Source organism: Gracilinanus agilis, chromosome 1, assembly GCF_016433145.1.
Source record: "Gracilinanus agilis isolate LMUSP501 chromosome 1, AgileGrace, whole genome shotgun sequence".
Taxonomy (NCBI): domain Eukaryota; kingdom Metazoa; phylum Chordata; class Mammalia; order Didelphimorphia; family Didelphidae; genus Gracilinanus; species Gracilinanus agilis.
In genome coordinates, this window is record NC_058130.1 from 137,613,220 (window position 1) to 137,627,340 (window position 14,121).

Below are 14,121 nucleotides of genomic sequence, written 5' to 3' on the forward strand. Positions count from 1 at the left end.
TTCATTTTTACAGATAGGAACCTGAGGTGAAGAGATGTTGTGACTTGCTCATGCTCACACAACTGGCAAGCATTTGATGTAGGATTTGAATCCAGGTTCCCATTGTTTTGTCTTCTATACCATTCTATTAGGAAATCTATAATCACTGAAATGGGCATGCACTCCACTTCTGAGATCTATCTTCTGGTGGTGTTTCAGGACATGATGCACATTCACAATCCCCTTTGATGAGTGAAAAAAAGACATCTGTGACTAGCCTTAGCTCTTATTCAGCCAGGATTAGATATTCCTTTTTGATGGGCACTAGCCTTAATAATAGATTAAACTATTCATATGACTGGACTTTTCGTAGAACCATAGTATTTTTTTTAGAACTGGAAAGAAACTTAGAGATCACCTTACTGACCATCAAGGCCAATATTTTCATTTAACGATTGTGGAACCAGAGGTCTAGAGAGGGAAAAGGTTTTTCTGTAGTCCAGATGATTTGTAGCAAAGGTAAAGATTTCAATGACTAGCTCCCAATTCCCAAATCACAGTTTTGTATTATACTCTACTAAGCACTTTAAAGAATATCATAGGAATATGGATTTAGGGCTGGAAGGAAAGTTAGATGCAATCTGGTCTAACACCTTCATTTTACAGATCAGGAAACTGAGCCCCAAAGAGGGAAACTGACCTGCTTGAGGTAATATGGAAGTGAGTGGCAGAGATAGGGTTTGATCCTGAGTTCTTTGGCTCTAAATCTATTGCTTTTTCCACTGGACTATGCTTACTTTCCTAGAAAATGCTTGCCACTGTTTTGGGGAAGAGGAAAATATAGCCCAAGGATATGGAGTAAATACTCATGATCACCCAGTCAGTAAGTAGCAGAGATGGAATTCAAACCCAAGCTTGATGTTTCAAACTAGCCTTCACCTCCTCTTTTTTGAGGGCAGAGGGGATTGACAAACAAACAGTAGGTGCTTAATAAATGCTCATTATCTTGATAATAAAGTCAAACAAATTGGACTCTTTTCATAGCAAGCTAGTTTGCTCCTCAGCTAGAGTATACTGAAATTATTTAGCCCTGCATCAGCTAGAGCTTCAGGTGATGACATTTTATGAACAAATGGGGTCTTTTTTAATTAAGCATACATAGAGGTTGGAACACTGTGGCAGTCTCTCTCACCTTCTCTCCCTATAGGCTCCCTACAGCTGCTTGTACTCTGATATTGGCTATGACCCTAAGAGAAAACATGCTAGAGTCCTAAAACTAACAAGGTCAGAATATTGACTCAGCATCAAGCAAACTTCATGATGGTATTACCTTTGCTATCGGCCAGTCCTTAAATCCCAGTGGGCTTCCTGTCCTTAGCTCTGGTCAGTAGACCATGTCTGCTGTTTTGGGTTCAGTTCAGGACAATACATTTTAGGGGAAACATTGACAGGCTGGAATAATTCTAGAGGTGGATAACCAGGATGATGAGGGTACTCATAATTTTTATTTAATGAGGATAAGTTGAAAGAACTGGTGATATTTATCTCCAGAAAGAGAAAGTGTATGATGGACATGATGGATGTCTTCTAATAACTAAAAGACAAGTGCTTGGGTTCAAATTTTACTCATAACATTTGCTATCTTTGTGATTGGGCAAATACCCCCAGTTGGCCTCAGTTTCCTTATCTGTAAAAGAGGGACTGGACCTCTGAGGGCTCTTCCAGCTCTAGCTCTTTGATTCTATTACTCTCTTGTAAAAACTGAATTATTTATTGTGGTGGCCCTAGAAGACAGAACTAGGGCTAAGAGAAGAAAATCACACTGGATGGAAATTAATGTCACTATGAAGAATTTTCTGACAATGAGATGGTGTGGAAAAGTGGTTCAAGAAAGATTGGATGAGCAGCTAGGTGGCTCAGTGAATTGAGAGCCAGACCTGGAGATGGGGAGTCCTGGGTTCAAATGAGCCACTGCCTAGCTGTGTGACCTTGGACAAGTCACTTATTTAATCCTCATTGCCTAGACCTTACCATTCTTCTGCTTTGGAGCCAACAAATAGTACTGATTCTTTTTTTTTTTTTAAACTCTTACCTTCCATCTTGGGGTCAATACTGTGTATTGGCTGCAAGGCAGAAGAATGGTAAGGGCTAGGCAATGGGGATTAAGTGACTTGCCCAGGGTCACACAGCTGGAAAGTGTCTGAGGCCAAATTTGAACCTAGGACCTCCCATCTATAGGCCTGGCTATTAATCACTGAGCTACCCAGCTGCCCCAAATAGTATTGATTCTGAGATGGAAGGTAAGCATTTAAAAAAAATTTTTTTTGTTTTTAATATTTTATTTTTTTAGAAACATTTTCCATGGTTACATGATTCTTGTTTTTACTTTCCCTTTAATCCCCCTTAGCCCCCCCATATCCAACACGCATTTCCACTGGTTTTAACATGTGTGATCAATCAAGACTTATTTACATATTATTGATAGTTACATTGGTGTGGTCGTTTAGAATCTACATCCCCAACCATGCCCGCATCAACCCATGTGTTCAAGCAGTTGTTTTTCTTCTGTGTTTCCACTCCTGCAGTTCTTCCTCTGAATGTGGGTAGGGTTATTTTTCATAAATCCCTCAGAATTGTCCTGGGTCATTGCATTGCTGCCAGTACTGAAGTCCATTACATTTGATTTTACCACAGTGTATCAGTCTCTGTATACAATGTTCTCCTGACTCTGCTCCTTTCGCTCTCCATCAATTCCTGGAGATCTTTCCAGTTCACATGGAATTCCTCCAGTTTATTATTCCTTTGAGCACAATAGTATTCCATCACCAACATATACCACAATTTGTTTAACCATTCCCCAATTGAAGGGCATCCCTTTGTTTTCCATTTTTTTGCCACCACAAAAAAGCACAGCTATAAATATTTTCGTAAAAGTCTGTTTATCTATGATCTCTTTGGGCAATGTTATGGCTGGATCAAAGGGTAGGCAGTCTTTTATCTCTCTTTGGGCATAGTTCCAAATTGCCATCCAGAATGGTTGGATCAGTTCACAACTCCACCAGCAATGCATTAATGTCCCAATTTGGCCACATCCCCTCCAACATTCATTACTCTCCCCTGCTATCATTTTAGCCAATCTGCTAGGTGTGAGGTGAAACCTCAGAGTTGTTTTGATTTCCATTTCTCTAATTATTAGAGATTTAGAATACTTTCTCATGTGTTTATTGATAGTTTTGATTTCTGTATCTGAAAATTGCCTATTCATGTCCCTTACCCATTTATCAATTGGGGAATGGCTTGATTTTTTATATAATTGTTTTAGCTCCTTATATATTTGAGTAATTAGACCTCTGTCAGAGTTTTTTGTTATAGAGATTTTTCCCAGTCTGTTGTTTCCCTTTTGATTTTGGTTGCATTGTTTTTGTTTGTACAAAAATTTTTTAATTTAATATAATCAAAATTATTTAATTTACATTTTGTAATTTTTTCTAACTCTTGCTTGGTTTTAAAATCTTCCCTTTCCCATAAATCTGAGAGGTATACTATTCTATGTTCACCTAATTTTCTTATAGTTTCTCTCTTTATATTCAAGACATTCATCCATTCTGAATTTATCTTGGTGTAGGGTGTGAGATGTTGATCTAAACCTAATCTCTCCAATATTGTTTTCCAATTTTCTCAACAGTTTTTGTCAAATAGTGGATTTTTGTCCCCAAAGTTGGGCTCTTTGGGTTTATCATAAACTGTCTTGCTGACGTCCCTTACCCCAAGTCTATTCCACTGATCCTCCCTTCTGTCTCTTAGCCAGTACCATATTGTTTTGATGACCATGACTTTATAGAATAGTTTAATATCTGGTACTGCTAGGCCACCTTCCTTCACTTTTTTTTTTCATGATTTCCCTTGATATTCTTGATCTCTTGTTATTCCAGATGAACTTTGTTATAGTTTTTTTCTAATTCAGTAAAAATGTTTTTTGGTAGTTTGATAGGTATGACACTAAATAGGTAAATTAATTTGGGTAGAATTGTAATTTTTATTATGTTAGCTTGTCCTACCCATGAGCAATCAATATTTAATTGTTTAGATCTAGTTTTAGTTGTTTGGAAAGTGTTTTTTGGTTGTTTTCGTATAACTCCTGTGTTTGTTTTGGTAGATAGATTCCTAAATATTTCATACTGTCTAGGGTGATTTTAAATGGTGTTTCTCTTTCTACCTCTTGCTACTGTGATGTGTTGGAAATATATAGAAATGCTGATGATTTATGTGCATTTATTTTGTATCCTGCAACTTTGCTAAAGTTGTTGATTATTTCTACAAGCTTCTTAGTTGATTCTCTAGGATTTTTTAAGTATACCATCATATCGTCTGCAAAGAGTGATAGCTTAGTCTCCTCCTTGCCTATTTTGATACCTTCGATTTCTTTTTCTTCTCTAATTGCAACTGCTAGTGTTTCTAGTACAATGTTAAATAATAGAGGTGATAATGGGCATCCTTGTTTCACACCTGATCTTATTGGGAAGGCTTCTGATTTTCCCCATTGCATATGTTGCTTGTTGATGGTTTTAGATATATACTGTTTATTATTTTTAGGAAAGGTCCTTCTATTCCTATACTTTAAAGTGTTTTCAGTAGGAATGGGTGTTGTATAAACATTTTTAATAATAAAGAAGAAGAAAGATCAGGTGACTATTGGCCCAGGATACTGGAGTGGGGATTCCTAAACTGAGATAAGGAGAGTTTAGGCTAGATGCTCTAAATAGTCACTCCTTTCTCTGAGGGGCTATGATCTCACTAGAACCTTAAAGCATCTCTGGGAGACAGTCTACAGCTGTGTCTATACACACACTAATCTGGGGGTGGGTGAGGGGTGGAAACATGGAAAGAGGATTTCCATCCAAAGCAGATTTGTAATTAGCTCCTAATAGGCTCTTTTCAGAATAATCAGTAGTTTGATTCAATTAAGCATATTATGTTTTCTAGACCAGGTTGTGAGTGTAGACACAGCTAAAGATTTTGGAGTCTGGGAACAGATAAACTGAGTCTCTACCCTCCCACCTTTCCAGCTCTTGACTTGGGCAGTGTAATTGGTAAGGAGCACATTGGTACTTAGGGGCTAAATTTAAGCTTGACAGCTCTTCAAACATCCAACTTAAAATCAGAGAAATTGGGGGATTGAAATGGAAAGTGGAAATTAGCACTGGAGTGTGCCTTGTACTCTTCTCCAGCTGAACCCCTTGAATTAAAGAAACAAAATCCTTATGTAAATCCGAGGTATTTCTCTTAATGGAAGTTTCTCTTCTGATTCCTCTAGCTTAGCACCAGGACCTTCATCTTAGCCAGCTCCATCTAATGCCTTTGAAGGACTTTTGGACAAAGGACTGGATGCCCATGAATAGATATAGCTAATTAGCTGACCAGATCCATAGAAAAGCTGCAGAAATTTCAATCCTCTGAAACACCTTTCCCCAGGCCCACATGTGTCCCTTTCCAGGCTGTTTTCCTTTCATAGTTGGTGCACAAATCCCTATTGAAGACCCCATTTGGAATCCCACCCTAGCATTCCTTAGGAGCAAAAGGCACTTACTTGCCACCTGGGGGGTTTACTCTAATTGGGAGTTGCCTGTGTTTGGGGTGGAGGATTTGGCTTTATGGTGCAATCTTGAATTTCTGCCAATCTAAGACTCCCAAGTAGAAAATTTGCTTTTCCGAAAAGGCTCACTGATCTGTGAACAGGATTTGGATTGTTTGGAGTATGTTTATGATAACTATGGATTTCGGGGGGGGAGGGGGTGGGGATAAAATAAATTCATTTCCCTTAAGGTGCACCCATTTGGTTTTTCTTTTGAGGGGGTTGGGGAAAGACTCAGTTGCCAAAAGGTTACACATGGAAAAAATAGAGGGATCTATTGGTGTCATAATAATGCCCAGAATCCTTTGGGATCATAGTACAGATTATTTAATGGGTTCAGAACATAATAACAGGAGAGTATTGTAATTCAGCCAGGGGCAACCATGTCTGAGAACAAATAAAAATGTTTTCTGTGTGTGCTGAGCATATGTATATATATTTATATGTGCATATAAATATATATACATATATACATGTGTGTGTTATATTGTGGGCATTTGTTATGTGAAATTTACTCAATATACATATATAGCAACTGGCAAATATATTTATATGCCTATTTATATATATTTGTATGTGCATGTATGTATTGCATGTATGTTATAGATATAGTATGCTCCGTCATTCAAACATGTTAACATGAATATCAAGTTCTAGAAGAACAACTCATTATTATAAAAATGCATTCTTACAGGCACAGGAGAAGAACTCTAGATTTAGTGTCAGAAACCTTAGTTTCTTCTGCTGCTTCCCTGCCATGAGGCCTTGGGTAATTCATTCCTCTCTGCCTCGGTTTCATCCTCTGTAAGATGTAGATTAGAATAAGGGCCTTTTCCATCTCTTCATCCTATATTTCAGAAGTCTATATAGAGAAAATATATTTTGACCCTATACTTTGTTTCAGAAGTCTACCTGTTCTCCATGCCATTTTAATATGAGGTAAGGGATGGGATTATGCGATGATTTCTCAAGTTCCTTCCAGTTCTGAGATTCTTTTGAGCAAAGGTTCTTGATTTTTTGAGGACTGTGGACCCCTTTAGCGTCTAATTAAGCTTATTTTGGGACACTGTTTTTAAATGTATGAGATAAAACACCAAGGAGATCAGTTATATTGAAATAAGTGAAATAAATTTTTCCTGTCCAAGTTCATGAACCCCCTGAAACTCTCCCTAGACCTGAGGGGGCCATAGTCCACCCCGCTTAAGAATCTTTCTAGTGGCTCAAATCCCAGTCTTCTTCTTTTTTTTTTTTTTTTAACCCTTAACTTCTGTGCATTGACTTATAGGTGGAAGATTGGTAAGGGTGGGCAATGGGGGTCAAGTGACTTGCCCAGGGTCACAAAGCTGGGAAGTATCTGAGGTCGGATTTGAACCTAGGACCTCCTGTCTCTAGGCCTGGCTCTCAATCCACTGAGCTACCCAGCTGCACCTCCAGTCTTCTTGGTGAGGAGTTTTACATAGCCCTGGCTATCCATGGCACAGTTGTGATTCATGCCCACCCCAGTATGACCTCTGTACACCCCAAAGTGCCTTCCCTACCCCCAACCTTGGAGCATACTCATCGCCATTCTTGGTGAACACATGGAAGCTGAGCCAATGAAGGAAGGGAATTCTTTATGAATGAAAGAGCCACCTTGGGACAGGGACAATGGAGCAGCCTGGACAGGGAGGTATATAGGTAAAAGCATCCCACCTTTATGCCCCATATTTCCATTTTTAATACCAAATGCAAACCTAACACTCCAATCAGATGTGTTGGTACTTTTAAATAGGACTACTAAATGTCAGTACTAATGATAAGAATTATTTTTCTTTTTATTATATGATTATTTTATTATCCCCAGAGGCTTCCCCCGGCTCCCTCCCCATCTTTTCCTTCCAGAATCCCCTCTTTGGCTTCTCTCCTGGGAGCTCGCCATCCGAAATGCTGTTCAGGAAAACTGCTCGCCCTTGTCTTTTATCTCTTAAAAACTGTACTTAGAAAAATACATCAAAGGCCCCAATCCTAGCATCACAATGATGTTTCAGGACAGATTAAAAATTCACAGTGATCACAGCAGAAGAGCTAGGCTCATTATTTCTTCCGTGAAAGCCTTTTCTCTTTCTCCATTCTCCGCTCGTGTGTACGTGTGTGTGTGTTTTCATCCCCCCCCCCCCCCTTCCTTCTCTTTCCCTTTCAAATCGGGGTTAAGACTTTTCCAGTCAGTCATGTTAATTTCCTTCCTGAGCTCAGACAGCTAATGAGGGGTGCGTGGGCGAGTGTCTCCAGCAGCATCGGTGCCGCTTCACATGGAGGCTGACATGTGACAGGCGCGCCGCACCCCCAGCCTGCCGGCCGACCCCCCCCCCCCGCGCGCCCCAACACACACACACACACACACACACACACACACACACACACACACACACACACACAGAGGCAGACACAAACAGGCAGACAGGCACACACTCACACTCACTCCCTGGCTGATCCCTCCCCAAGGCGCGGGAGAAGGATGAGGGTCCCGCTGAACTCCTGCTCCGCTCCCCCCAGGGATGGAGGAGGAAGAGATGAGCGTGACCCCCTCCTAAACCCCATGAGGATGGGCGGGGTGAGAGCCCCCATCACGCCTCCCTGGTCTCCTCCCGCTCCTCAGCCTCCAGGTCTAGGGGTGGAGCTGAGGACCCCCTCCCCCCTATTGGAGCCCAGACCGCCCTCCCCAGGAGCTCAGCCTCTCCACCACAAACACTCTTGCTCTGGAGGTTAAATCGATACATTATCCTTCTAATTAGTCGCTTGCACTGACTGTATAGCTTTTACGGTAAAAAGCGGGCAGAATTACCTCTTTCCTCTGACTTCCCACTGAGCCAAGAGATTGGGGGCGGGGTGGGGGGAGCGGGGAAGGGAAGGGGAGAAGGCTCTCCAGCCATAATTCTTAGTTGAACAAACATGGGGCGTGTGGCCTGGGCTGAGGAGGCAGAGTGATGGCCTTTTCTTCTCTCCTTTGTGACTTTGGGCACAAGTTGCGCAGGGGTGTAGGAGGCAGACGCGCTGGAGTCTCAGCCATTTCTGGATGAGACTCTGAAGGTCCAGTGTGTGTGGACGGTGTGGAAGTGGAGTGGGTAGGCCAGAGTGTGAATCCCAGGCTTACCTACTATCAATGTGTTCATACGTTCACAAATTTAGAGCTGGAAAGGAACTCAGAATCAGTCTAGTCCATCTCCCCATTTTACAGATGAGGAAACTGAAACACAGAGAGAGGATGTGTTACTTGCTCAAACTCCTACAGATAGTCAGTGTTACAGGCAGGATTCAAACCCAGGTCCCTTGAGTTCAAAACTACCTGTTGTCTTTTCTTTTTTTTTTTAAACATTTAGATTCATATTTTTATTCGATTTCTTTATTTTATTTTATTTTTTAACATTTAATATTTATTTTTTTAGAAAAGTTAACATGGTTACATGATTCATGCTTTTACTTTCCCCTTCACTCCCCCCTTGTTGTCTTTTCTAATTTAATATAAACACCTTCATTTTTATCTTTTTGTGCTCTGTACCTAGCACTGTGCTTATTGCCCAATAAGTACCTGTTAAATATTTTTGACATAGCCTGAAACATATATGCTGAGCTTATAAATTAAATGATTCAACAGAGACCTTGGCAAATCACTTCTCTTGGAGACTCAGGTCTCCTGAGTTGTAAAATGGGAATGACAATACTTGCTAGAGACCTACATGGCAAAGTGGGTAGAACACTGTGGAATCAGAAAACCTGAGTTTGAATTCTGTATTAGACTCTACTTCTGTGAACCTGGGCAAGTCAGTCTGGGCTTCAGTTTCCCCATCTATAAAATGAGAATAATAATGGCACCTACCCCCAGATTATTGTGAGGGTAAAGTATTTTGTAAACCATAAAGTGCCTTGAAAATGTTAACTATTATTGTTGCCACTTTTTAGAGCATTATGAAGAGAGTATATTTAAGGCAGTGATGTGAGCTCTTATTGTCAGAGCCATTTTTAAATAAATAACAAAAATATTTAGAGATTGGTGTAGTGAGCAGAGGGCAGGTCTCAAATCCAACAAGACCTGAGTTCAAGTCCTACCTCTTACAAATACTGGTTGTGTGCCCTGGGGCCAATTGATTTAGTTCTCTGTGGGCTAGCCCAGCTCTCTAAGATTGTAAATCACAGAAAAGGGGCCCTTCGACAAAGGGAATTTCCTCATTCCGGAGCTCCGTTAACTAATAATATCACAGGTCCAGAAGCTACTCCTAACCTAATAAAAAATATCAACAACGATAAATAATACATGGTACCCATACAATGTTATATTCTTATAACATGCTTCCATATCCACTATACTACTCATTCCTCTCATTTACTATTCCCAAGTTACCGATAAGGAAACGGAGGCAAGAAGAATGTAAATGATTTTTCTCTTCTCTCAATGAGTTTTTGGCAGGTCTCTCGAGTCCCAGGTCAGAGTTCCATGTCAGTGTACTTCACAGCCATCCCAATAGGAATTTTCTATGGTAAGCACCTCCACAGCAGAATCCTGGGGTCCCTGGATGGAATGTCCACAAGGGTGTTTGCCCTTTGTAAATTGGCCAGAAAGGTCCACAGTGAGGAAGGAAGGCTCTTTCTTTGATGGGTCTCCTGTCTGTGAAGCAGGCAAATGAATACCATCTCCCTCGGAGGAGGAAAGCTAGTTTCTGATTGAAGGATTCTCATCACTGGCCTGCAGGCAACAAAACAAAGGTTCAAGTGCTTTGGTCCAATGCCCATCTCATAGGCAGAAAAATGTCGCAACCTTCCTGGACAAAGGCATTCATCTCCTCTTTAAAGTCTCCAAATTTGGGGTCTTCGCATCCCCCCTTCCTTTTCATTATTGAAGAGGGCTGTGTGCAGAGAATCCATGCATTCTAAGCCTTGTGATCTGCAACAAATGTGGGCAAACAGGGGTCACTTGGCAGAGATGTTTTGACTGTTTTGACTCAGACACATAGAATCTATAAGATGAGAGACATGTCAAAGGTTATTCAGGATTTAGCACTAATTAGCTATGTAAGTCACTTCCTTTTTTGTCCAACAGAAATGCTACTACTTGGACTTCCTATCTTGGAATACTTACGAGGAAAAACATCTTTATAATCTTTTATGTGTAATAGAAATATGAACCGCTATTATCATCACCACATCATCATTATTAAGTTAACCCTTTTCCCCAGTACCTATCTTCCCTTCACAGTATCCCTGATGTTTGGTCATCTCCATGCCAATTATAGGTCCCCAGTGATGGGCAACTCACTACCTCATGAATCAGTCAATTACATTGTTGAATAATTTCTTTTTCTTTTATATTAAGATAATTGCCCTTCTGAAACCTCCTTCTGTTGCACCTAGTTCTGCCCTCTGAGGCCAAGCATAACAAATCAATTCCCTTTTCTACATGAGATCCTTTAAACTATTTAAAAAACCATCTATATTTCTTCAACCCTATTCTTCTCCAGTTAAAATATTCAAGGTTTCTTGGAATGATCCTGATAGACATGCATGGATTCCAGATCTCTTTCTATCCTGGTCATTGTCTCCTGGATGCACCTTGGCTGGTCAATATCTTCCCTTAAATGCAAGATCCTGAACTGGACACAATACTACAGAGAAGTATTACCACAATTAGAGAGGCAGAACAGCTGAGCTGTGAGAGGAACCAGGCATCAGACAGCCACTGCCAATAGTCCTGAGGAGGGCATTAGTCTCTCTCCTACCCTGAGACTACCTGCAGACAACGGGTGAAAGATAAGTGATGGAAGGGGGTTGTTTGCTACGACTGTGTTTCTTAGCTAACGCTCCTATATACTATGACTAATAGACAGACCTGATTTTATAGGAAAAGCGTTTTAAAAAATTGCTAGTATTTATGTAATCCTGGAAGGTTTGTGAAGAGCTTTAGATGTTATCTCATTTTGATTCTCACTTATGTGGATGCTATTATTATCCCTATTTTATAGATTAGGAAACTGAGATAAAGAAAGGTCATGTAACAAGTTTAGAGTCAAGCTAGAAAGTATCTGGGACAGGAGTTGAACTCAGTGACTTCCAGATTCCAAGTCCACATCACCTAGTAATCCAATGTGGAGAATCAGATGGAAGCTCACAATGACAGCTTCAGTTTGGTGACCGATGTGGCTTTCCTTAGAGTGGTGGTTCTTTGTGTTAGGTGTGCCACTGGAGAAAGACTCATGCATCTGACTGTGCTGAGAAAATATTCAGGTCTTGGGCAGAAACCAAGGTCTATATGGGACCTTGTCAGAAGGGACTACCTATGGGTAGTGATAACTGCCACAAGGTCAGCAATGAGACAGCACTTTCTTGTCCTAGGACACAGGAGTCAGGTAATGTGTGATAGAGAAAAGATTAGATTTAAGGGCACAGAATCATAACCTTTCAAAATCATAACCATCCAAGAATCTCCCAACAGCACTTCCATGAAGTGGTCCTTCATCTTTTTCTGACAGACTTCCTGTGAGGAAAAACCAGCCACTTGCCACAGAAAATCCATTTCACATGTAGATAGTCCTAATTGTTAGGAATTTTCCTCTTCTCTCCCATCAAAGCCTAAATTTTCTCCTCTGTAACTTTTCCTCATTAGTCCTGGTTCAGACCTCTGAGGCCAAACAGAACAAATAGATTCCCTCTTCTGACAGCCTTTCAACTACTTTGAAAGGGCCTGTTGTCTTCCTGGAGTTTTGTTTGCTCCAGGCCAAATCTCCCCAGTTCTTTCAACTGACCCTCATATGACATCATCTTGATGTAGACTCTTCACCATCCTGCTCACCCACCTTCCAATGTTCTTTAGCTTGCCAATGTCTTTCTGAAAATGTGGTGTCCAGAGCCTCAGGGTGGCACAGGATTATCTCCTTCCACATTCAAACCTTTTAAAGCACCCTAGATTCATCTTCTCTTCTTTCTGGGCGGCCCTATCTCACTGTGGATTCATACTCAGCTTGATAGTATGCTAAAACTCCCAGATCTTTTCGCCCTGCCTCCCCCATCTTATATTCCAGAAGCTTATTGTTCGAAGAAAAGCAAAGGACTTCACAGTGGTCCTCAACTTGAATATAGGCTTTGCTATTGACCAGTATTGTGACCTTGAACAAGTCATTTGAACTTCTATCATTTCCACTCCCTCATCCATAAAATGAGGAATTTTTCTTAGATTTGATAGTCTTTAAGGTCCTTCCAACTATGAATCCTGTGATTCTGCTAGTCATGGGATACCAGTAATGATGCCAACATTTAAAGGAACCTGGTGACTCAGTGACAGAAGTTGGGCAAAGGTGTCCTGGAAACAGTGCAGCAGCTGTAGCAGGAGCAGCAGAAGCCTCATGCCTTCTGTGACCCCTGGAGTACTCTTAACTTAACTCTAGCCATCATGCTGTTCTCCAATAGCCACAACTTGATGAATTCCTTCTGAGGAGGAATATCCCAACCTCTGCTCAGCTCCTGACCCCAGAGCTCTGTGAAAAAACTCTGGGATAAGTTCACATCCAGCGACATCCCTCTGGAAGATGTCATCCAGACCAGAGCAGCCATTCGTCATGACTGTAGGCTGTATGGCTGGAGATGAAGAGGGCTATGGAATTGTTTGATCCTTTCATTGAGGACTCACTTGGAGGCTATGTGCCTTCACAGGAGCAGGAAACTGATTTTAACCCTAACTATTTGCAGAGTGGGGATGATCTGGACCCTACATGCTGAGTTCTTGTGTTTGAACTGACTGGAGCATCTGAGAATTGTAGATGCTCTACACTGTAGCCCAAGGGAGCACTGAAGCTTTCCAGAAACTTTGGCCGGCCTGAACGGAAAGTTCTATATTTTGAAGAACATGATTAAGCAAGAGCAGCAGTAGCTGATTGATGACCTCTTCCTCTTTGACAAACATCTCTCCTCACTCTTGTTGGTATCTGGCATGGTCTGAAACTGACCTGATGGCTGGGGCACTTGGCACAATGACAACAAGACCTTTCTGGCATGGATCAGTGAAGAAAGCCATCTCAGGGTTATTTCCATGCAGAAGAGGGGTAACATGAAAGACAACTTCACATTTCTGCATGGGACTCAGATTGAAACTATTTTTCAAGACTGAGAACTAAGAATTCCTGTGGAACTCTCAACTGGCCTGACGTGCTCCTCCATCCTGGCCACAGGACAACATGCAGGTGTCCGCATCAAATTTCCCCACCTGGGTGAACAAGAGAAATTTGGTGACTTTTTTTTTTATTAGACATTTATTAATATTCATTTTTAATCTGTTTACATACTTTATGCCCCTACTTTCCCCTTCACCCCCCGCTCTCCCCCCACCCATGGCCAACACACATTTCCACTGGTTGTATGTAACATGTGTCCTTGTTCAGGGTATATTTCCCATTCATGTCCTCCTCAGCCCATGCATTCAAGCAATTGTTTATCTTATATGTTTCCTCTCCTGCAGTCCTTCCTCTGAATGTGGGTAGCATCTTTACCAT

At 41.1% G+C, this 14,121-nt stretch overlaps 1 pseudogene; it reads left to right on the top strand.

Moving 5' to 3' along the window:
- Nucleotides 1-13,025: 13,025 nt before the first annotated feature.
- LOC123248765 lies at nt 13,026-13,877 on the top strand (annotated as a pseudogene).
- Nucleotides 13,878-14,121: the final 244 nt, after the last annotated feature.